Source organism: Seriola dumerili, unplaced genomic scaffold, assembly GCF_002260705.1.
Source record: "Seriola dumerili isolate Sdu_G_001 unplaced genomic scaffold, Sdu_1.0 BDQW01001449.1, whole genome shotgun sequence".
NCBI classification, from domain to species: Eukaryota; Metazoa; Chordata; class Actinopteri; order Carangiformes; family Carangidae; genus Seriola; species Seriola dumerili.
In genome coordinates, this window is record NW_019175704.1 from 1,952,794 (window position 1) to 1,976,975 (window position 24,182).

Consider the following 24,182-nt stretch of genomic DNA (forward strand, 5'->3'; position numbering starts at 1 on the left):
GTAAGGGCTGATTTATTAGTAGCAGAGCTGAAAGTTGGGGATGTAATGTGAACTATTTTTAACGATCAATTGATACAAAAATAAATAAAGTAAAAAAAAAAAATAATAATAATAATAATATTGAAGTGTTATTTCCTGTTTGGATCAGTCTTTCAAAAAGCTAAACTCTGTAATCTGTCTAACTTGATTTCCTTATTCAAACATTTCTTAGTGCTGTTAGAAAGCCAGTGAGTCCAGGTTTTCAGTTGAAACTTCCTTGAATTGCCATGAGATCAGACTCTTAATTAATATGCTGATGTAGATAAGATTTACATCTACTCCATCTTAAGGGAACGACAGATACAGACCACTCCTGTGCAACATGCTTTGGAACCCATTTGTCCTTCTCCTCTTGCTATCTTGATAGAAAATATGGCCAGAAGGGACTTTCTAATTCCTTGAACATAAGTCTTTCTCAGAGGTTTACTCATGCCAAACCTTTTTGTGTGATTAAAAAAAAAAACATTGCAGTTTCAAGATTATTTAAGTTTGAGACGGGAGTCGAGGCTGTCTTTCATTGAAGATGAAGCACACATTGGAATTATGGCACCTGTTTAAAGTAAAAAGTCACAAATACAGTAATGACACAGGCTGCTTTTGAAGTCAGAAAGGATCTATTAAGTCACTAACAAACTGGAAAAGAGGCTATTCAGGGAAATAAATTGGTGGTTTAGGCAGGCATGGCTCAACTCATTCCTGGCGTGTCATAAAAATCAGACATCTTCATGAGACACTTGAAACTATCCTTGAATCGCTGACAGAATGAGGACCCGGTATAAATAATTAGAACCGTTTTCCGCATGTTTGTCATTAGAAGTGGAGAAAGCCTGGCATACAAGGCTACAGATTAGTAGACATAAAGATGATTCCACTTGAAATAATGGACTGAACTGGAGCAGACAGTGACAGTGCTTCAGACAGAAAACTATGGAACATAGAAGAAATTCAGTCTCTCCACAGCTGTGTGTCACTCTGGATCTTTGAGTGGCACTGGCACATTATCGTGGTGTCAGAACAGAAATCCTTCCTCCCCCTTTCTCTCCCTCTAAAACTAGCACAGGTCCCTCGGGGACATAAGGGAGATGGCTTCAAATTGATAATCACCAGTATTCATTATCGTGGTTCCTGGATTTACTCTTGAGTTCATTTCCTAATTACTTGATTATGTATCGAAAATTATTCATTAATGTTTTCCACTTGCAACAGTTTGCACAAGTCATTAATTACTTTGAGTGTCTCTCGATAAGTAATGATTGGTTCCCTCTCTGATATACCCCCCACCGCTGATTCCTTGTCACATACAGGCACATTGTTGTACATCAAGTCTTGAAACACTTTCCATTATATTGATGCAATAAATGAATTTGAGCAGATGAAAACACACCATATCAGAATCACTCTCATAGTTTGACATGTGATGCGCTTCAGAAAAATGTTTTTATTGTTTTGTTTTTTTTCCCCACATCAGGCCATTGTTGGTGTTTTTTTTTTTTTTGTTTTTTTGGGTTATCAAGTCACATTTCACTTTTGTCACACATCTTCCTATGACTATATCATCTTTATACTATATCATCAAGGATTAATTAGCACATATATCTCTCTTAACATATAATGTCCAAATTTGTGTCAATGTCAAGCCAATAACCTCCACTTCCTGTACGTCCAGTGTCACAGCTGAAGACTCTGTGTAACTTATAAAAAAAATATATATGATATTGATTCACTTTGCAAAAGCAAGGTTTTGGAGCAAATGTAATGCTGCCCTGGTAACTGTTTTAAATTAAATTAATGAGGAAACGTTCACTAACATTATTTTATTGATCTGTTCAGACCCTCACAGTATTAACTCAAGACTAGGGAAAGATCGTGGATTTGATTTAACACAGATTTTCCACACAAAACTAATATAAATGAACTGAAGATGAAGAGCATATAGTTTGACTGATTGTCTTAGGTGTGTTGGATGTATATAACCTACTTCATGAATATAAAGATATAACTCCTCTGCTGGGCAGTATGGGCTGTATTGTGGAAAAACAATCATCACACTGGACAATGGCCTGATTGTCCACCCTTAAATTCCACAGTGCCATCCAATTACAAAATCCTGGCTGCAGTACTGAAACATAATTAACATCTAAAAATGTCCCACAGCCTGTTGATCAATGCGGATGGAAACAGAACTGAAGACAGTGAGACAGCCAGAGATTTGGCTTTTTTTTGCTCACTAATGTCAGAACAAGTGTGAGGATTCCAACCAGGTAATTGTCTATAATTAGAATGAAATCACAGCTCAGTCCATGTTGAAATGTCAAATGATGAATAGGTGTGAATGAATGACATACATTTTGAAGTGTTTTAAATGAACTGCCCATTCTTTAGATAATCTGTAGTTGTGTGCAACCTGTACAAATGCACCTTCCGAAATGGAGGTTTCATTGGTTTTGAGTAATGGTTAAATTACTAGTCTATTTTCATCATTTCAAAAAGTGTGTCATTTTAAGCTGAATGGCAGCCAAAATTCAATTACTATGAAAATGATATAGTAATACAATGAAATACATCAATAAAATAACATAAAGGAAACTGTCCCGAGCTGCTGTATGAGCTAAATCACTGAGAAACTTTCATCTTTGTGCTTTCAATAAAAAAAAAATGAACATAGGAACGATACTGAATGTATCAATAATCCATTAGTCCTTTTGTTATTTTCAACTCTATATAGCGTCTCTTTTATCTTTTTTTCCAGGCAAAAAAAAAGCAAAGCCACAATGCCATTAGAATACTCCTAGATTGATATTGAACTGCCTTACTTCCTCTTTAAGTGCATTCCAAAGTATGGCAGGCGTCCTTTGGGAAAACACAGATGGACTGTTTACCATCCCTGTGTCATTTCATATTTTCCTCATTTCACATGTTTAGTTTTGAATCCGCTCTGTTGGACATCTCTTCCCCCTTTTCCTTTTTTCATTATTTAAAAATGATTCACCTCAGACATACAGCATGTGACATTTTAGGGCAGTGACTAAGAGACACATCCAGGCATCGCATGAAACGTTGACAGTTCTTTAAAAGCTTTTATTCAGCTGAAAAAAAATGTGACATTGCGTGTGGGCAAATTGCAGTATTTTTAGTTCTGATGATCAAAATAAATCCTCATAACTGTTTAAGGTACTGATAACATAAGAAGAAATGTTTTTCTTTTCTCATATGGCTTTCATCTTTATGTGGTATTAGTTTGAAATGCAAACTATTACTATCATCAAAGCAAGCCCACTAAATGATTATACATATGAAGCTATACTATAGGATGATATGCAGTGCTCTATCAAAGTGTATCTTAACTAGTCGCAGTGTTTACAGATGGTGGGAGAGTTGTGATGGGTGGGTGTGCTCGCTGGTCATCACTTGGTGACTCGTCTCTCACTGGGGAAGTGAAAGTTGGTTTGGTTTAAGGGTTACAACTGTGATTATGATTTGGATAATGTCAGAATAGCACTAAACATAAGTATTTCCTTGGGTAGGTTGATGCAGTTTCATCTTAAGTACAGTAAAACCAATGCATGTACATGTGTGTGTGTGGGCCTTACTAAAATATTTATATTTGTGCGCATCTGTGTCTGTGGAAATGCCCATCCAATCTGTGTGGCTTTTTGTGTCTTTCATGGCATTTGGAGTCTTTTGTGTATTTACAGTATGTGGATGCATTTTTTTTTGTTTTGCATTGCTACCACTTTGTGGAGTGAAACACTTTGAGAGAAACGGAGAGAGACAGAAAGAAAGAAAGAAAGAGAGAGAGTCGGGGGTGAGGGGGTGTGGAGGAGAGTTGGGTCCTCGGTGGGTCTTGAGCAGATTTAAACAGGCACAGAACAAAAGGCCTGTGGAAGGGAAAGTATGAGGAAGGCAAAGTGTGTATAATCTTGCATAGTGTGACTCATCTTTCACCTATTTTCTGTTAAAGATGCATGCATCAGTTTTTTTTTTGCTGTTCTTGTAAGTTGGTGCTCCCACTCCTCCAGAAGTCAGGGGAGATCACTGTAAAAGTCATTTTGACTCATTTGTAATTCAGAGCACTTTAGAGGCTCAGGACTGTGTAGCCAGTGCCTGAACTTATCAGAAATTAGACTCGGTAAGACAGTATGAGGGGGAATTTTGCCTCCCTCAAAGTAAGAGTACTTTACACACATTATTTCTGCATCGTTTGGTCAAGCTTCTCGGTGTGCTCACGTACCGTTATGCTGAGTAAACGTCTCTTGTCCGATGGTGAACTAGTTACTGGTTTGGACAGTGGTGTGCCTTAGAAGCCAGTATCAAATAATAATTTATGTTGCATATATCATCTTAATCTGCCATGTCTTTTTATGCTTATCGTCCTGTAAAATGTGTAAACTTAAGATCAGCAACGGTTAGCGAAGCTTTAACTTAAGTGGGATGTCATAAACACACTATTTAATCAAAGGTCTTAGTATTGACGAACTAAACACAACCTTTTAAACGTTACTAAAGTAGCCTAAAGATTTTACCTGAAAACTTGATCATGTCTGTGACCAGAAAGGGAAAACTGTAATGATAGATTGATATTAAACAAGAAAATATTTTCTCCACATCGTATGTATTCATCAGGAGACAAATTCAGGTCAGCGGTCTGCTCTGTCACCTTGTGTTCAGTCAGTTGAGACACTGGTGTTTGTATGGCCAAATACTGTAACACACTGCGATAACGCCACAGCAAAGCTCCATGTCAGCCTTCTCCAGAACAAGTGAAGTGGAGGGGAGCTGGTTTAGAAGTAAAAGAAGGGGAAAAGTGAACACGCAATTATGACAAAAACACAAAGCACATTAAGTGAATATGAAGGAGAGCTAAGTTTCTATTTATTTGCATTATTTGCAGTAAGGTTGTACTATATTTACAGCAACGTGTAATGTGTTCTGTTCAGTGATGCGATTTGCACACAAGGGCGTGTAAATGTGAGATTTACGTTTAATTTAAGAACTTTTCGTTTAATCTAATGCAAATGATCGACAACTGTGGAGATACCAGTTTGTGGAAAGTACATCTTGTATCTTGCTCCTGGGGAAAAGTTTATGCGGGTTTACACAAAAAAGGTTTTTCTATCTTTATGTATGCCAGGTAGAACGTTGCATGTACCAGGAGTGAGATTCTCCCATTGCCCATTGGCTGTCATTGACATGCAGGACTGTGCTTCAGTGAGAGAAATGTTGTTTTCTACAAGGCTCTCTGTGCACCTGAGTCACTCGTCGAGCAGTTCCTTTATCAGAGCAGAGCAGCAGGATGGAAGAGCACATCTTGGGCTGATAGTGGGGCTGCCACTCCTGACTAATCCTGCTCACTGCTAGAGAAATAAAGAAATAAATAACCAAAGACTTGAGAAAGGAAGGGGGTGAAAAATTCAGTTGTATGGAGAGCAGTTCAAAGGCTTTCAGTCATATAGAGGAGATCACTACTTCTGATCTATAGATAAAGGTGAGACTGTAGAGACAGTATATTGGCTTGGAGAGACTGTGTGTGCGTGTGTGTGTGCGTGTGTATGTGTGTGTGTGTGTGTGTGTGTGTGTGTGTGAGACAGAGAGAACACGGTACATTTAAAAACATCCTATTGATTTCCACAAATCAAGTTTTCAGGTTGGCACTGTAAGTATATTAAATATGAGAAGGCTTCATATGTATTAAAAGAAGTACATTCAATTGTAATGGCTTCTACATAACCTTCTAGTGTACCTTTTATGGTTTCTCACTTCAAAATCCGTTATTGCATTTCACACCCGAGACACACATTAGTGTGGGAGAAAAAGGAGCAGAAGAAGAAGAAGAAGGAATGCAGTGAGTTGGATCATTTTCTTTCTCTATTTTGTTTGTGTAAATCACATTGCTAAGCCTTTTAAACAGGGAGGGAGACGGATATTATTGCAGTTCAAGATGGCTTCATGTGTCTAATATTGTAGACTCGGCTTTCATATGTGATCTTTACAATATGCAAATGGGTAAAAAATCTGTGTGAATTTGTACCTACAGTTTGTTAGGTGTTTTGTTTTTTTTCTTTGCCAGTGAAGTGCTGAAGTGTTAAATGGGGTGAGGCAACAAAAAGAGAAAACTCATGCATTGCTGAAATAAAATTAAGAAAACAATGTATAATGAAAACAAACACAAGCTACAGCCATAATATAAAAATGAAATACGCTGTCAGTGTTTAACGGTGGATAACAGTATGTCTTAATGAGCATTAAACCCTCCGAGTCTCTGTAAATGATGGGAAGTGGGCTATGGCTTCAGTCATGTCACACACAAAGAAAACCTGGATTCAAAGTCATTAAAATGGTTCATTGCTCTATTTTCTAATTTACTGAGATTAATAATAGGCAATGAAAAACATATACTCTAAGGAGTTCTTTAATTTGCAGGAGTTTACAACAATACATTCCACAAGGAGACTCCCTGGTTACTGAATAAAGCTTAGACGAAAGATGAACTGAAATAACAAGTGACAATTAAAAAAAAGAAAAAGAAAAAAGTAAAACAAAAACAAAAACAAAAACAAACACTATGATATAATAGCAAATTCAACAAAATGTAGAAAAATGACTATAAATGCATTTCATAACAAGGCACTGTGATTTTTCTGCCAAAGGCACACAGATGTGCAACATAGACAGTCAAAGTGGAGTGACGGGAGCTCTGGGAAGTATCGTCCTTTTTTGTAGTGTCTTTTGCTCCACGATATGTGTTTTCAATACTAAATAGATAATGTTGCAGTCCAGAGGCCCGGAAGTACCCTACCCTCAGTCTGTGCAGAGTGTGCTGAATATGGGTGATGTTCTGCCCGGAGGCAAACTGTGGCAATAAAAAGCCTTTCAGGCAGACAGGTTGTCAGCACACGCTCAGTTACTGATGGTGCAATTGCTGCTCGTTCTGGATTCTTGAAGACTCTTTGACAATGATGGGTGCATCTACAACCAGTCAAGAAAAGACCTGACTCTAAAGGTTTGTTTAAAACTGCAATGACCATACGTCCTACATACTGCGCTTTATCAAACCTGAGAGAATTTTCAAAGAGTTTTTTGTGTTTGTTCAGCATTGAACCCAGCTCCAGTCTTTCTTAAATAACATATTCCATCTTGTTCACACTGACAGATTCAGAATTCAGAAAATTGTACAGCTGTATTCAGTCAGATCAAACTTCTATTAGCAGTTTTGTGGAGGGAGTGACATCCATTGGCATAAAGGAAGCATAACGCAAAAAATATGAACCGACTGGCAACTGAAAATACCAAACACCTTTGACATTGACCAGAGCACTAAAGTATATTGTCATTTCATCTTATGTAAGATGACTTATTTCCATCAAAATCATGGCCCAGTTTCAAGGCTATAAAACAGGCAGACGCAACAGAATCCAATTTGTTTTGGCCTGTACGACTGCCATGACACCAACTGCTAAACCAATGTTTTTGAGTCTTTGCATGCCATTTTTTGTGAGATTTTTTTTTCTCCTTCAAAGTTTCTAGCTGCAAGTGAATATCTACCATCAGCGGTCAAACTACTCAAAAGAAGAGCCTCAGGAATGACATGTTGAATTAACACCCAGCTCAGCATTCTTTCCATGCAGATTGAAATAGAAGTCCTGCATCTTTCTGTGGACTTCAGAAAAGCTCAGTGAAAGACATGGTACATGCACCCATTCCCCTTGCTATCCACTTCCTTTGAAAGGATGACAGCTACATCACAGTGAGTCAAAATTTTGAAGCCAATACTTGGCAGCCCAGCGGTATTTTTTTTTTTTTCCACTGAGCAGCGGAAATCAGGGATCCTACAGACATCACAGAATTCACTTTATTTCCCTTGCTGCCTGTGCTCCCTCTGTTGTTATCCTCTGAAGGCTCAGTATGACCCCCAAACACACCAGACACACTTTGTTGTTATTTTCAATATAAAATATCCATTCAGGGATTACTTGATGCTTCTCAGTGTTTATTCTCTACTCCGCCTACATGGTTCTCACTAAATGCAAGACAAATTGAGCATTTTTCGGAACTGGCACTTCAGTAGAAGCATTTGTCAGAATCATAACCCATGTTAAGGCATTTGAAAGTTAATGCAGCATGTGTGCATGACCATTGTGATTAGTTCAGGGCATATTTTAGGAAGAGCAGCAGCACTTTCTGTCCCTGTCAATCAAGATTCGAGATTCAGTCGGCAGAGAGGAAAGAGCGATGACAAAAATTTTTTAGAATGGATAGAGGGAAGACAGCAAATGGGGGACTTGAAATGGAAGAAGTGTAAGAGTGATGGTCTTGGCTGCCCAGTTAGGGTATGAGATGCAGCTACATGCTTCTGTGTTGTGTTATGCATCACTGATCTCCTCCTGCAGACTCACCCACTAAGCTGTGGTCAAGCCCACCATCTTGCCACATTTCTCACCAGCTCCCCCGATGGCTTTAGTCCCATGTGCTTCCTGGAAGCCAGTCCGGTTAAACCCCACCCAGAACTATCCCTTCTATACACACACACACACACACACACACACACACACACACACACACAATTTATGTTATTACGCCCCCATATCACTTGCGCTGATAGCAATGAATGACTCAAAAATCATTTGACACAATGTATAGCTGTGTAAAAAAAAAAAAAAAAAAAAAAACATGATCTCCTCAGCTGTTGTGTGTTTTGTGGCACCAGTGTGAACGAGCCCTGCTGTTTATAATCAGACAGAAAGCTTTACAGGACACTCACAAGGGTAAGGCCAGGGTTCTGGGAGGTGAGCACTGCTCCAGTGTTAGCCATTTATCACCACCGCAGTGGGGATGGAGGAAACATGCTGTGAATGTAGAGCGGTATTATGGGATGCTGGTCTCTTGATGTTGCCAGTGATAAACATTATGCTTGAGGCCAAGTGTGTCTTCCGCCATTATTTAGAGGACTTTGATTTGGAATTTCTTCCCTGCAGGCTGCCCAGGATTACTTAGCAAATGGGATGTTTACAAATAAGCGTTTGTGTTTTTATGGGACAGATAAAAGATATTATGAATCTTTGTTTACTATTCTAAAATAATCGTGAACTAAATTAAACGAGTAAGGAACTGTATGCTGCTTAAACATTATATTGGCTCATTTAAGTGTTTTTGCACAATATATTTATTTATGAAATACATCCATAACTAATTATATTACTCTCAGTCATTGCATCTCGTAATGCATGCAATTATTACAATGTTTTATTCTTCATCCATTATTCTAGTTAGAGACGCTGTGGAGACCGGCTGAACAATGTGTCTTTTTCCCCTCTCTTACTTACCTTACCCATAAAACACAACACCCAGTCGTACAAATGAAGAAAAAATACCTTGTCAGCCACTGATGTCAGGCCTTTAAAGATGGTGTATTTATTGCAAATATTTTAAAAAATATACTTTTGGAACCTTTATCCACAGTTTCTGCTGATGCACCAGTTGGGAGTCGCATTATTTGAGCATTTTGTGTTTGCGTTGACAAAAATAAATGCATTAGAACATGGAATTATTACAAAAAGATGAGGGGAAAACAAAGAGGGACAAACTGTTCACATGTGCATCGCTGCAGATAACGAGTGTAAAAGAGCATCTGTTGCCGTGCTCTGAAGATGGAGAGGATGCTGCAGTGAATGAGAGCTATTATGGCAAATGTGTCCTCTTCAGAGAATAGAATCCACATTCTGTTATCTGTTAGTGTCCAACCAATCTCCAAAACATGACATAACAAGAGCTCTGATCATCAAAAATTTTACGGCCGAAAATATACACAAAATGTGCTCGCAGCAGATCTAGTATGTATAAATAGAAGTATTAAGATATCAATATACGGCTGTTGCAGCTTCATCAAGATGAGTGGTCTGAACTTCTGAAAGGATCAATTAGTGATACCTCTTTGAGCCAAAACAACAGTAAACACTGTCAGTCGGAGCTGATTGCAGACCTTTCAGTCTCGTTCTTCAGCTTCTTGTCACCCATATCAAAAGGACACATTTGACTGGCTTGTAAACACCCCATTTCAAAGTCCAATCCCTGCTTTGAGTGGTAGGGCAAAGCAGAAACAATATATCCTTCAAATCCTGACAAAGTTTTAAAAAAAAAAAAAAAAAAAAAAAAGGAAAAAAGGGGGCAGTTTCATGATCATCCCTTACAAAATGACATGCTTTTATCCCTGCCACATCCTCCCTTGGTATGTCACTGTATCTATCCCAGCTTTCTTTTGCCCTCCTTTTTTGCTTTTGGCAGGAAAAGACGGGAGACATGAAACATTTCCCCATTTTTTTTTATCTTTGACAAGGCTTGTGAAGACAAGTCGGAGACAGGAGGTGTGCCATTTTTCTCCAACCGCCAACCAACAAAATTTAACAGCTTCTCTGCACTGGAGAGATCACCTTTCCCTCAAAGTCCCAAACATCAGTAGCAGCAGCACCTTCTTTTAGACTCCTGAAATCAATGTTGTGAAGGGACATTAAGAGCATGTACAGTACTGCATACTCCAGTTGCATCTTGCATTCAGCATCTTATTTTCTTTTTCCCCACTTTCCTTTTCTCTTATATACTGTATGCATATAGCCTATCTCTCATTATATGATAAGCTTTTATAGGAGTTTGAGTGAAATTTCATTGCAGTTTAGCTTATTTGAACGAAGAGATTTTGATAACATCAAGCTGCTGCCTTCTACCCACTTAAAACCTCCTGCTCACACTTCCTGGTAATAGGCTTGTCTCAGACACAAAAGGCTGAACTTGACATCTACCTTGTGATGTCAATGGTTGTTGGCAGGTTGATGGACAGCCAAGAATGACAGAGTTGCCCCCTCTCTGGCTAATTAGCTCATAGAAGGAAATGAATGCAATTTCAGCAAAGCTGGTGCTTATCAAAAAAATTCCAATCCCCCTGCAGACATGATGATAGACAGGCCTTTTTACACCAGGCTGGCCTTCTAGGCAGGACTATTATCAGGGATTCGAGCCGTTTGAATGGGCACAATAAACACAGATGGTATCAGAGGGTCGGGCTACTCGCCCTAAAAGATGTATGAGATCGTAATGGAATGCTAGATATTCAAAAAAAAAAAAAAAAGTTGCAAATGCTCAAATTTGGAAAAGCTGGATATAAGTGTGCAACATGTCCGGTGAAAAGATTAAAAGGGCAAAAAAATTGGGTTTCATGGGACCAAACATTTATCAGCTCAGCTTCCCACAGAAGTGGAAGCCAGACGACCCTGAAAAAGCTGCCAGCGTAGCACAGGGCAGAGCAGAGAGTCTGTTTTGTAATGGATGGAGGATTTTTTCTTTATATATTCAGTACACATAAACACATCAGAGCACACCTTGCTTGGGGGAGGCGACAGGGGCTGCAGAGAGTGTGTGTAGTGGCATAGAATTACCATGAATAATTAAAAGACTGGTGTGAGCATTCTGGTAGCTCTTTGATTGACTCTGAAAGCCCCAGGAAGAAATTGGCAGATGAGAGCAAACTGCAAAATGGCCAGCTCTTTGCTCTCAGCTCTCTGCCTAAGATTTGCTCGGCTAAAGTCTTGAATCAGCAGTGTGCTAGGAGGCCCTTTCTGTGTCTGCCTGCCCCAGAGCGAGATCCAAATTCTGCTCATCAAAAAAGAAAAAAGGAAAGAAAAAAAGCACAGCAACATAAGTTGGCATGTGTGCACAGCGAGGTGACATGCTTGGGTTTCTAGGTTTTTTTTTTTTTTGTTTGCTCATTCGTTCATTGGTGCAATTCAGAGGCTGGCAAACTGTTGAAGATGGTGTTTTCTTGTACAGTTTCCAAATGGTGATGTTTTGCATTCTAGTCTTATTCATAGCTTGCAGTCACGTAACAGAATTACAGAAGAACAAAAATGGCTGACATATGTCATTGCCAGTGAGAGTGGCCCATGGGGTGTCATCGGCAAATTTGCTGAGTGCTCAGGAAGGAGAGGTCAACAGGGACTGGAGCTTGGCAGCAGCCCCTCACCTTCCCAGAGTGTCCGGATGTGGGCGGCATCCCATTACTCATACATATCATTTTGCCAAGCCAGCACCAATGTCCTTAGATATGTGACATGAAGGCCATTCAGCTAAATGAAACCTGCAGGTGCCTCATGTTGTTCTGTTACAGGCCCGTGACAATCACCAACACGAGTGTTGTGTACAGGTGCTGGTTTATATATTTGGATGTTGATGTTTTCCTGACGTTAAGATGCAACAGGTTCAGTTAGCCTAAGAAAAGGTTTGGCATTCATTTTTAAATTCTCTCCTTGTGATTTTTTTTTTTGCTCCATTGTCGCTGTCACGGTCATGTCTTCTTTCAGATTTCACCAACGAAAAGGGCTGAGCATTTCACTTGCTGAAGATTCACTTTCGGCATGTTGCCATGGTTAGTGTTCAGGACAAAAGGCGTCTGCTGTACACATTTTGTATACATGAAATGAAGGATAATAGATTGTATAGAAGGGGATACGGGGGAAAAAAATGAGCATTTTGTCGTCTGAATCCACACTGGATGACCACTAGCTGAACATATTTCACTTTAAAGATCCCCTGATAAATAATATGGTAAATGCATGTCTATTTACCACAAGGAATTACAATCAAAATGTGTCTGCATTGGTCCTTTGCTTTGGTTGGTTAATTCAACATGATGGGGATTTTTGGTATGTCATAATTGCCTATTTCCTAATTCCTAAGTCCTTTACATATTGAGTTTAGTGTAAGTTATAATAATAATTGCCATGAGGCTGAAAATGCTTTCATTTAACAACTCTAAAATATGTTCAACAACAGTTACACACAGTAAGCTCAAGTGACAGTTTCCACCAAATATAACACAGATCTCCCAAACATGTCAGCCAACACAAAAGCTCTATTCATTGACAGTCACCACTAATGAAATGTCAGACGGCTGCCTACCTACCTGACTGCCTGACCTGAATTTGCCGTTTGATGCCCCTTTGTGTGAGAAAAATAGCTGGTTGCTAGGGAAGATTCTTGCTAGAAAGGCGGGACAAAGAGGCACATTTTAGACTACTGAAACCGTATCTTGAGTCAAGAGTAACCGTAAACATGGGACTTATTCGCTGCATGTTTGTGTTTCAACTAAGGCTCCGTCTTAATTGACTCGGAGCAACATGCAACCATCAAGCTGTCTTTGAGCGTTCATTTGCAATATGAAGATGTTGTAATGCTGCTAAAATGACACAACGGCTGTCTGTCAAGTAGCAGTCGAGTTGTTTCCACGTGCATGTTCGAATTCTGCCTCCGTTTCACACCCTGCCCCTCCGACCTCCCTGCCTTTCCCGCCAGTGGTATCACCTGACCTGCTCCTCCTCCCCACTCACCCGCTCACCTGTTCCCCATTCCCTCATTAGCTCCCTGGTACATGCACCAGCCTGTTTCCACTCGCTCTCTGCCAGATCGTCCTAGTGCCACGTGCCTTAGCTTTTCAGCGCTCTGTTCTTTGCCTGCCTGTTTTGATCCTGATTGTGTTTTTGGCCTTGCCAGTTTTGTTGACCCCCTTTGTATTTTGTTTTCCTGCTTGGATTTTTGTATCCTTGTTTTTCTGTCTAAGTTAAGACTCTTTACTTTTACATCTGCCTCCTGAGTCATGCTCTTCGGTCCCTTTTTCAGAGAACCATGACAAGTGCGTAGAAACACCATTGTTTGAGGAACCTTGTTCTTTAACCAACAAGTCTTTTAAAAATCGAAGACAGAGCATTTTCTCTCGCTGTAATAAAAATGAAAATCTATTTAATAGATACAATAGAACATTTTTGAGTGTTTGCAAGAAACTAAGGCTGAATCACATCATCGTAATCAGGCACTCTTGTACACCAACCATCCATTCTGGACTCCTTCCTTCCTTCCACTCTGTTATATTCTGTTGTACTGAATTTAAACATGGGTCGTCTTTAGTTTTTGAACTCCTAAGGTCAACTAACCCATCCATTGGTGGAACATGGTGACAGGAAAAAGGACACTCATTATAACAGAACCAGGCGAACGTACCATTGTTCACCCATTGCGGTTTGGTCAGAATTTCATATCTACATTGCTTTCTATACTGAGGTATGAAAGGTTTGACAGAATGATAGAACAATAAAGAGAGGTAGGCTGATACAATGGAGGAGGTGTGAAGAATTGTGATATGTCACTGTCAGTCATATGTAATTTTTCAACCTGTGGTATCTGATGGCAAGCATCGAAGCTATAGACGACCCTCAATTTTCTACTCCCTTATATATTACCCATGACCACAAAAAAGAAAAAAAAAAAAAAGCCCCTGGCAAAAGATACCTTTTAAAAGTAGCTTTGGAGAGAATGGAAAACGCAGAAAGTGTGTGTGTGTGTGTGTGAGAGAGAGAGGAAGGGGTGATGGAAAAAGAAAGAGAAGAAAGAGAGAGAGCACTGTAGGTAGGCAGTGAAAGTAATGGTGCTGTTTATGGATTGGGGCTATTTTGTACATCAAAGTACACAGAAAAGGAGAGAGAGAGACAGTGAGGGAGAGAGAGGGAGGGGGAAGTCTGCTGCAGGCCATTTGATTGTCATTGTTTCTCCTAGGTCATGTGGGAGTGCATACGCCTTTTTTTTATTCTTTTTGTTTTCTCTCCTCTGTTCTTCCTTTCTCCACAGTAATATCAAGCAACACTGCTGAAAATGCTATTGACATAAGACTATAACAAGCACAGCTAGCTCTTCTTTGTTGTTTCCATGGATCAAAAACTCCAGATTGCTCTGTGTCCTGCCTCTCTCTGTGTCTCTCTAATATGCCGTATGCGACCAACCCTTCTAAGCCTTTCATAATCATTTTAAAGTAGTCAGTCTTAATCGCTTCATCCCTCTCCTTAATCTCATCATACCTATTCTTTAATCTCCTCAGAGAAATACTCTGTCTGCATACACAGTTATTCTCGACGTAATCATTATGGATATATGGTCTAAATGTGCGCGTTTCATTTTTTCTTTTGGGCCTCAGATTTGATTTCATTATTCCTCACTAATCTGGCTAACCACCAAACATCTGTGCGGGTACTCATAGACACACACACACACACACACACACACACACACACACACACACACACAAATATGTCCAACTGATATCTCAAAATGCACAGAATATGCAGCTGACTGTCCCTTTCACATAAAAGGTTAATTTATGTTTCAGAGATGATGGTTTCCCAAGCCCGGTGACAAACGCAGAGTGCAAAGTCAATGGAAATCAACCGGAGACGGTCCGTCATGCTTTAACGTACATTTACACCCATGTTAATCACAAAGTCGCAAAATGGAGCCTCTTCCTTTTTCTTGACACTCTGCGGAGTGTCCTTCAGGTCTCCTTCCAGCGTCATGTGTGAGAGCCTGTCCAAAGAGATTTGACAAGGGCCCTGCAAGGAGAAGGAAATAAAACCCAGAGAGATGAGGCAAACATATTAATCTTGTTAAGTTAAACGCCGACCCCCACCTCCTCTCTCCGTGCTCCTCCGCTCTACTCCTCTCCCCATTCCCCACCCAGATAATGTGCAGTGCTCACAGTGAAAAATCAGCTAATTTCAGACCACGACTCAGTCTGGCTTACAGAGGCTCTTAGGGTGGTGCTGAGCTCCGTGCTACTCCTCCATTAGTCGCCCCCCACCACTGTCTCTGCCTTTGTCTCTGTCGCTGTTTCTGCGTCTGACTGTGTCTCTCTCTAACACACACATTCAATCTCCTGTCCTCCTCTCTGCCTTTCTCTCCCCACACACACACACACACACACACACACACACACACACACACACACATACACACACACGATACACACACACGATACACACACATACTTACAGGAAAACACTCACGCACATTTATCTGGGCCCTTCATCCTCGGTCCATCCATGACCTTGAGATGTATGATGGATGTGGGTCTTTGATGTTAGTGAGTTTTAAGGTTTAGATTGACAGGGATGAATCACATTGATTATGTTACTGAGGGAGAGAAACGGGGTGGGGGGAAAGACAAACATACAATCACAAAAATTACAAGAAAAAAAAAAAAAAAGCTTCAATAGAGCATGTGGAGTTGATGGACAATGTTTCCCCCTTGTGGTGCTGGAAAGCAGGTAGGATATTTGCAGTGTGGCTTTAAAACCAAAGCGGAGCATCTGAGGAAATGGGGGTGGGTTGGAGTTTGCTGAGTGCACTGACTGTGTTCCCCCTTGAGGAATAAAAAGCGCATGGAAATTAAGCCCTGTGTTAAATTTCGATCTCTCTGTCTGTGTGTCTCCCCGACTAACCCACTCTCCCTATATCTCGTAATTCCTCCGCATACAAAAAGCCACGCATCTTTAATTAGCATGAAGGGAAACAGCAATGTTACAGGTGTGATTCATAACAGCCAGGAGCTCTCTGTCTGAGTGAGCCTCATCCCAAGCTTGAACACGCTGCCTTCTGTCTCCCAGCTGCATCCCTAACTGAACCATATCAAGGGTCTATAAGGCTGGTATGCATGTTAGGTTTTTTATTTTTTTTTATTTTTTAAAACACACTATATAGGGCTTGGTCCATTTTTACAAAAAAATGTTAAAACATAACTAATATATGACCTTTTTCATCTAGTGTCGAATGAACAAGAAAGAAACGAACTGAATCTGCCGGATGTTTAATTTTTCCTCTTCTGTCTGTAGAGCAAATTGGGAAATCTTATCAGTCATCGCTGGCAGATGTTGTACAGCAAAAGAGAAAATGGCTTTTTGAATTTTACTTGAGTGACTATTTCTGCCATTCCATGCTTTCTAGTAGTACAGTATGTTGTCTCCGCCGGGTAATATGATTATTCCTTAGCTTAAGTGACCAGTTAAAAGCCCACATCTCTGTCATATCCGGCCAGATTTCCTTTTTACATCCTCTGGATCTTCTTGCTTTTGCAGAGCAATGGAGGTCAGCCCACTAATGGTGACCACTGCTTTTCAAAGGGCACAAGTGAAAGGCAGAGACAGACGGACAGAGAAATGTAGAGAGACAAGAGAGAAGCCACTGAAGAGGATGGTAGAGCACTGGAGTGTTGAGCCATTGCATCTCTACACTTGTTGCAGCACTATGGCCATTAAAAGTTGAGCAGGTTTAATAAAGAGTTAAAAACGCACATTGAAAAATAAAACTGGAAAATGTTCAGTTGTAGCTATAATGATATTTCAAGTTTCCTGTCTGTCTGGTTTCATGGTTCACGCTGGGAATGTATCCAAACTGACCAACAGACAGAAGGGTGACACATAGGAGCTGAACCTTGTGTTACTTGGCTGCTAACAGTTGCTGCTATAAAGTGTGTGTGTGTGTGTGTGTGCTGTGTGTGTGTGTGTGTGTGTGTGTGTGTGTGTGTGTGTGTGTGTGTGCATGTATCTTCACCAAATGTCCGAGCATATGGTCGCCCTGTGCCTGCATAGATGCCATTAATGCTGCGCGGCCCTGAGAGCTTACACTGTGTGCGGCTGTTACTCTGCGATGCCTTGATGGCACTGCTTGTCTCCACCATTACGCTACTGGTTTTTAAGCTCTTGATGACACTGTACCATGAAAGATGGAGATTATTCCTCAAATGTGCAAGAGAGATGGAGCAGATTATCTATGTGCAGATATCTCTCCGCTGCTGTAACTTAGCACTGATGCTCTCAGTTTCCCTGGCAGCCTAATGTTCGGCTGCATGCAGCTGAAAGCTTTAGTTTATTCATGATATCAGAACGTGGCACTTTTCTGCAAGCTTTCTAAAAGGAGTTACATAACAAAACAACTGCAGTGCTAATGCTGCTAACATCAACACAAACTGTATTTGGCCTGACGTTAAAGATACAGAGAGACTATAGTCTGATGAATATATGCTCTTTGCTGACCTCATATGAGGATTAATTCTGTTTTAGGTCAGAGAAAATCTGCTTATTATAGATGGCATGAAAGTGTCATCCCTCCTGGGAAAACTACAGTAAGATCAAGTGGAGGCTGACCACTGACACCACTGACAGAGAAAGTGGGGCTGTGAAATAGGTCTGCGTCTGCATGCGTGTGGGTGCATGCGTGTGCGTGTGTGTGTGTGTCATTGTTTCTTTATGGTACAGGTAGAGAGTAGGAGGTGTCTGAGCTATAGAGACAATAAGCATGAAGGCTCTGTCTAACAAGCATCAAAAGCCTCAGCCTTCACTAATCTACAAAATGTATTCTTTCTTCATTATCGCCTTATTGTTGAGAAAACATACTCTAGACACTGAAACTTCTCTATGGCTGGTATTCGTTAGCTGATCAAGACTCGCATATTTAGACTCAGAAATCTACTATGCCCTAAACTATTTGTGTTGAATCAATCTCAGGTCAAATAGCATTGAAATGTGCATTTGAAAACTGATGAGTTTGAAGAGACGAACACTGGTGGCCCTCTGAGAGTCCAGCAGAAATCACAAGGGGCATGACATTCTTTAGCTAAGAGAGAGGCAAGAACCCTTTCAAGAACAAGTACAGGAGAATAATTGGAGTACAAGTGCTAGACTCGCATTACCGGATCATGAGGGTAAGTGCTTGGGAGTTTGTGTGTGGTTGTGTGTGTGTGTATGTGTGTGTGTGTGTGTGTGGTTGTGTGTGTGTGTTTGGTTGTATGTGTGTGGTTGTGTGTGTGTGTGTGTGGACAGAGAGAGAGAGATAGAGAAGGAAAGAACAGAGACAGATAGAGAGACAGACGGATGAAGATGGAGACAGAAACACAGGGTTTAGACCTAAAGGTTGGTGGTTACCTTGGGAGGTCAGAGTAAAGGCAGTAACGTGACCTGGGCCAATGTTTCACAGCTATCCAGAGAGAGAGAGAGACGAAGAGAGAGACAAAGAGAGAGAGTGAGAGAGAGAGGGTGGACAAAATCTCTTGAGATGTGTCGGAGGTTAACAGCAAGCCAAATGCCCAGTGTGCGAGTTACCCCATCATACCACCCAGAGATGAATGGAAGTGTTTTTTGTGGGGCCACTCATTGCAGTGGTAATGGTGGCAGCTTTCTTCAACAAACAGATTATTTCTTCTCTGAGAGGTGACTAGTATGTTGAAATAAATCATATAAAATTGCTTGGATAGTTCTGAGGAGGGACAGGGTCTGCTCCTGTGCTGAAGAGTGATAGATAGATTGATAGATTGACAGATACTTACTTTATTTATCCCATAGGGGGAAGTTCATGTTGTGGAGGCATATATCTATTTTTAACTTAATAAGCCAGCACAAATCAACACAGTGCAAATGCATGTTATGTCTTTTCTTTGTCATTCAGCTTTGATGTAGTAAAAGGAGTATGTGAATTTCCATGTGGGGAACATGACATTTATCCTCTGCTGAGATGGAGATTTTGATTGTTGATCAAAGAGCAAAAGAAAACATGCGAGTGGGAAATGGAGAACCTATAAAAATAAGGGAAAATTTTCATGTTTCATAGGTATACTTTCACCAAAAAGTATACATATCTAAAAAGAAGTATAATAAAAAATGGAATTAACAATGGAATTTATGAGACATGAGAGGAGCCCTCTATAGATAAACATCAAAGCTGATGTGATTTCTCTGTTTTTCTCTGAATACTAAAAAACAAGCCAGGATTCAACTGGATGTTTCTATAACAGCAACTGTAATGGTGGAATAACAAATACATTTTTTTTATTTATTTAGTTTTTACAGAAGAATGCCTAACATCATAAAAATTATGTTAATGCATTACCATGTAATACCACCCAAATTATAATTCTAACAGCATATTCAGGAAGTGTTTATATTGAGGATGTCTGCAAACTCTTCACAACCAAAGTATACTGACTTTCTCAATATCGAACCAGTATCCCAAATTTGTCCTAAACGTTATCCAGCAATACATGCAAACGTGTGGAAACGACAAAATTGACACATCACCACCTCTGTAGTTAATATGGTGAACTTGTTGAGAAAACACTTGCTTATTTACACACCCAGCAATTAGGGAGAAACATTATAATTCATTTGGAGTCGCTTTTATGTCCACCTAATGAATTTAAGTCCAATATTCACTGTGTTTTTGGAGTCTACAAACTCCTGAGGGAAATATCATCAGCTGATAAATGCACCAGCTATTTACTAACTGAGTCTGTCTGTGGTGCGGTGCTGAGGCGGCAGTGTACAGTGGGTTTTTAGAGCTTATTTTTTTTTCTTTTTTCTTTTTTGCTGAAAATAACTGTCTGCTACAGCTGAAAACAACACTGTGGGAGCAGTGAGAATGAGCCGAAACAGTGAAGTTGTGGGTCGGACAGCTAAACAATAATGTGAAACTCACTGTAAAGCCGAAGGGGGCTGATCATAACTACAAATGACCCATTTAACATTGTCACATTGTAATCACATTGTCATTTGATTCATTGTTATTATAAAAATACCCATTATAACTGCTTTAAGGACCATAAACCTAACAACATGTGGGGCACAACATGCAAGCCATGTGTTTTGGATGTCTTCACATTCTGCAGCTGATTATTACCTCTGTGAGGTATAAGGTTGTCAGTCTTTCTAGATTCCTGACAATCTTTTTGAGTGGAATCGAAATCCACGATCTGAATCACTATCTGCATCCGGTTTCCGCTCTGGTTTTAATGTCAAAGTCCTGATTGGAAGTTGTGATTTGTATCTCACCCCACTTTGACCTTTCTTTCAAATGTTTGTCTGCTCGGTGCTATTCTTCAGCCACAATGCTGTCTTCTATTTACAAATCGTGTCACAAACAGTCACACTTTTTGCTTAGTTCATATTAAATATTCTTTTGGACAGCACCGTTATTTCTTTATGAGGTGCTATATGCAACTATTTTAATTTGAATCTTCAGTTGCTGCTGACTAGCTAGCCCCAGCTCGTCCTGTTTCATGTTTCCCTGCCTGCAGTCAGGTCTCTCGTCCCGTCTTAGACTGCAGCTGGTGATGGTGGATCTTGTTGTGCTCAGGTGGGGAACTGGTACTGGTACAAACTGGTACAACTCCCTGAAGCTGCGGAGCAGAATAAGGACTGCCATCGCCCGCTGCAGTTAGCGGGCTAGCTGTTTAACAGTTGAGTTTGGGCAGGTAGGTAGATAGGGTTAAATTTTGGAATGTATAGGAAGTTTCAATACCATATTGAGGTCTAGTGGAGCTCAGCCTTTGTAAACATTCTGCAAGTTTGTCTGTCAAGAAACTGTCATCAAACATTGCTAACAAGGATGCTAATTTGTTAGCAAAAGGCCACAATGTTTGTTGAGAGTGTGAGAGAAAATGAAGAGGGAGAGACAAAGAGAGATGGTCTTGCCATTGAGAGGTGATGGCACAGAAAGAAATTCTTGACCAAGAAATAGATTCTGCTCCTTTTTCCACTAAGAAAAGGCAGCTACCTGTTGCTTCCTTGTAAAACAATACATGTGAGTCAGAGGGTGCACCTGTGTGTCATTATGGTTAACATCTCAACATTTCACCTCCTGAATGAATGTTATTAAAGCACAAGGTGTTACTGAATGAAAGAAGGAAACACAGTCGATATTGCTGTAAGGTTTGTTCCAGAATGGCACCAAATACAGGAACAAATGTAGATTGTAAGAAATTTTGCAAACACCCCCCCCCCATCTCCCCACAATCCCCTGTTGTTATACACTGAATTAAATTATGCTGAATGTATTGAACCGATCCATATACCACTACTATGCATTCAAATGCTATCATTGATATTGGCAGAATACGTTTAATAATTTATTTAGTATCCATCAGTTATGAATGTCTTGTTCCATCATTTGTCCTGATCCTTTGTATTTCTCCTTGGCAGTATACAGTCGATCCTTTCCCTGTCTGGCCAGTGAAGTAGATTCGAACTGAACGGAATTGAGAGAGACAGAGATAGAAAGAGACAGAGACAGAGAGACAGGGAGATATTGATAGACCGATAGAGTGAGTGTGTTGCGTCTTTCTCTCTCTCTCTCTCCCCCTCTCTCTCTCTCTCTCTCTCTCTCTCTCTCTCTCTCTCTCTCTCTCTCTCTCTCTCTGCATGCTGAACTTCATCAGCTGACAGCTGCAGTGAAGGGTTATCATGATAGCCAGCCACTTAGCACCTCGGAAAGCAATGGAGAGGGCTTACCTGTCTCAGCACATGTGCTCAAAACTCCCCTTCTCTTTCTCTCCCTGTTGCTCTCTACTCTTTTTCCTTTTTTCCTCTTCTCTCCTTGAAAAACCGTCTTTGTTTTCTTAATTCTCTGAATGATTACATTATTGGTATACTATAGTGTGGAAATGGCCCATTAAACTAATGTTCGAGAGACAACTGTTCACAGCTGTACTGTTTGAATTAAATACAACATTATTTCCCAAGACAAATGATTAAAAATTAAATTTTTTTTTGATGTACTTGAGACAAATAGCATTTTAGCAGCCTCACTATTTTACTCCCTCTGTGGTTTGATAAAAGAGAGTGTATACTTGAGATGATTAAAGACCGAGACCTCTCTGGATGTGCATTAATTAGCCATATCAATTTTGCCTGGGATTGTGATCACCTTGGGTAAGTGTTCAGCCTGCTCTTGTCATGTTAAGGTGCAATGTAAATCCATTTGTATCTTCAGTGGTAATACAATTTGAAACAACCAGGCCTTGAAGACTGCTTTTCTAAAAATCCCTTTGATGTGTTTGTACTAGATCTTATGATTAGCAAGACTTTTTGGAGGCTGGAGCACTGAGATGATTGATACTTAGAAAGTGACCCTTAAGATGAAAGCCACTGATGAGTGAAGGATAAAAATCCTCAGAGCCGTCCTCTACGCTGCAAAGGAATGACTTTGTCCTCAGCTCCAAAAAGGATTTGTTTGGAGGTCGATCCTGAATCTTTGATTTTTTGGTTTTAATGTCCAAGTTGGATTATGACTTATTGCCCATACATGAAGGAAAGCTGGAATTTTGTCCTTTTGAAATCTTTTGGAAGTGTGGACTCAGCTATTGTTATTATGGTAACTCATACATTTCTACATTTATATGTATGTTACATAGAAAATGCAACGTTTGAAATGTTGTACAGATACAAACAACAATGAGAAGGAAAATGGTACACTTATGTAGCCTTTGCAGAGGTGCAACACTGTCTCATAGAAATTACATTTATATATAACAGCAAACACATTTTGTTGGAAGTGTTATTGGGGTCAAATTACATTTTCTATTGACACAGTGGGGATATGTTGTTGATTTATTTATTTGACAAGTTACAAATATTTTGATAATTAAACATCTGCAAAATGTTCAAGGTAAAGCAACATATTTGTTTCCCAGCAAAATATCCAATCTTACTGTACAATTTCCACATGTAGTGTTTAGGCACTTACAGAGCTTACGGAAATGTTGTGCTCTGACATAATACAGAAAAAATTCATAGGGGACTTCAAATACAATGTCTTTATTCACATTTTACAAAAAACACAATCTTTACCAAATTTCAACCAAAGTGCTTAGGTTGCCTAAACCACAGATATGACTCTGTATGTGAACCCCAATCTCTGTTGTAACAGTTGTGCGCTTTGTACGCCAGCTTTCAACCCCCACCTGAACATTTACCCCCTCTGGTTGACGTTACTTCATTCATTCAAAAAAGCAAAATTCCCTCTGAACACAATCCAGCCAACAATTATGCTGCCACCACAACGTTATTTGGAAGACAGTTTAGTTGTATTGTATATGGATGTAATTTTGAAGAGTAAAAAATATGCCAGCATCTTTTTCTTCGTACACAAAAAAGAAGTGATGCCTGTTTTCGATTACATGCTGTGGAAGGTAGATTGCTTTTGTTAGTGCAGTCATACTGCAGAAGAAGTGGGCTTTCACTGTGCTGTATGTGGCTGACATTTCTCAATAAACAAACCAGAATTTAAATGGGAAGAGTAGCTGCTGATAAGCTGGTAATATAGTAGTTGTTACCTTGATCATGAAGACTCAGTATTTAGTACATGGACTGCACTATACCCAATATATTGCACAGATATGGCTTTTAATATAAAGAGTTACATTCTAAGAAGCTGCAAAGATCAGAACCTGATCCTGATATACATCATGATTCAGTGGGAGTCGAAGCAGAGCTTACAGTCTATTATTCCAGATC

The 24,182-nt window shown here is 39.9% G+C and overlaps 1 protein-coding gene across 3 annotated transcripts in view; it reads left to right on the top strand.

Annotated features, from left to right (window-relative positions):
* The window catches only part of LOC111238634 (protocadherin-9), a 190,506-nt gene that overhangs the window by 86,166 nt on the left and 80,158 nt on the right, over window positions 1-24,182 (top strand). The gene's annotated exons all lie outside the window — the stretch shown is intronic.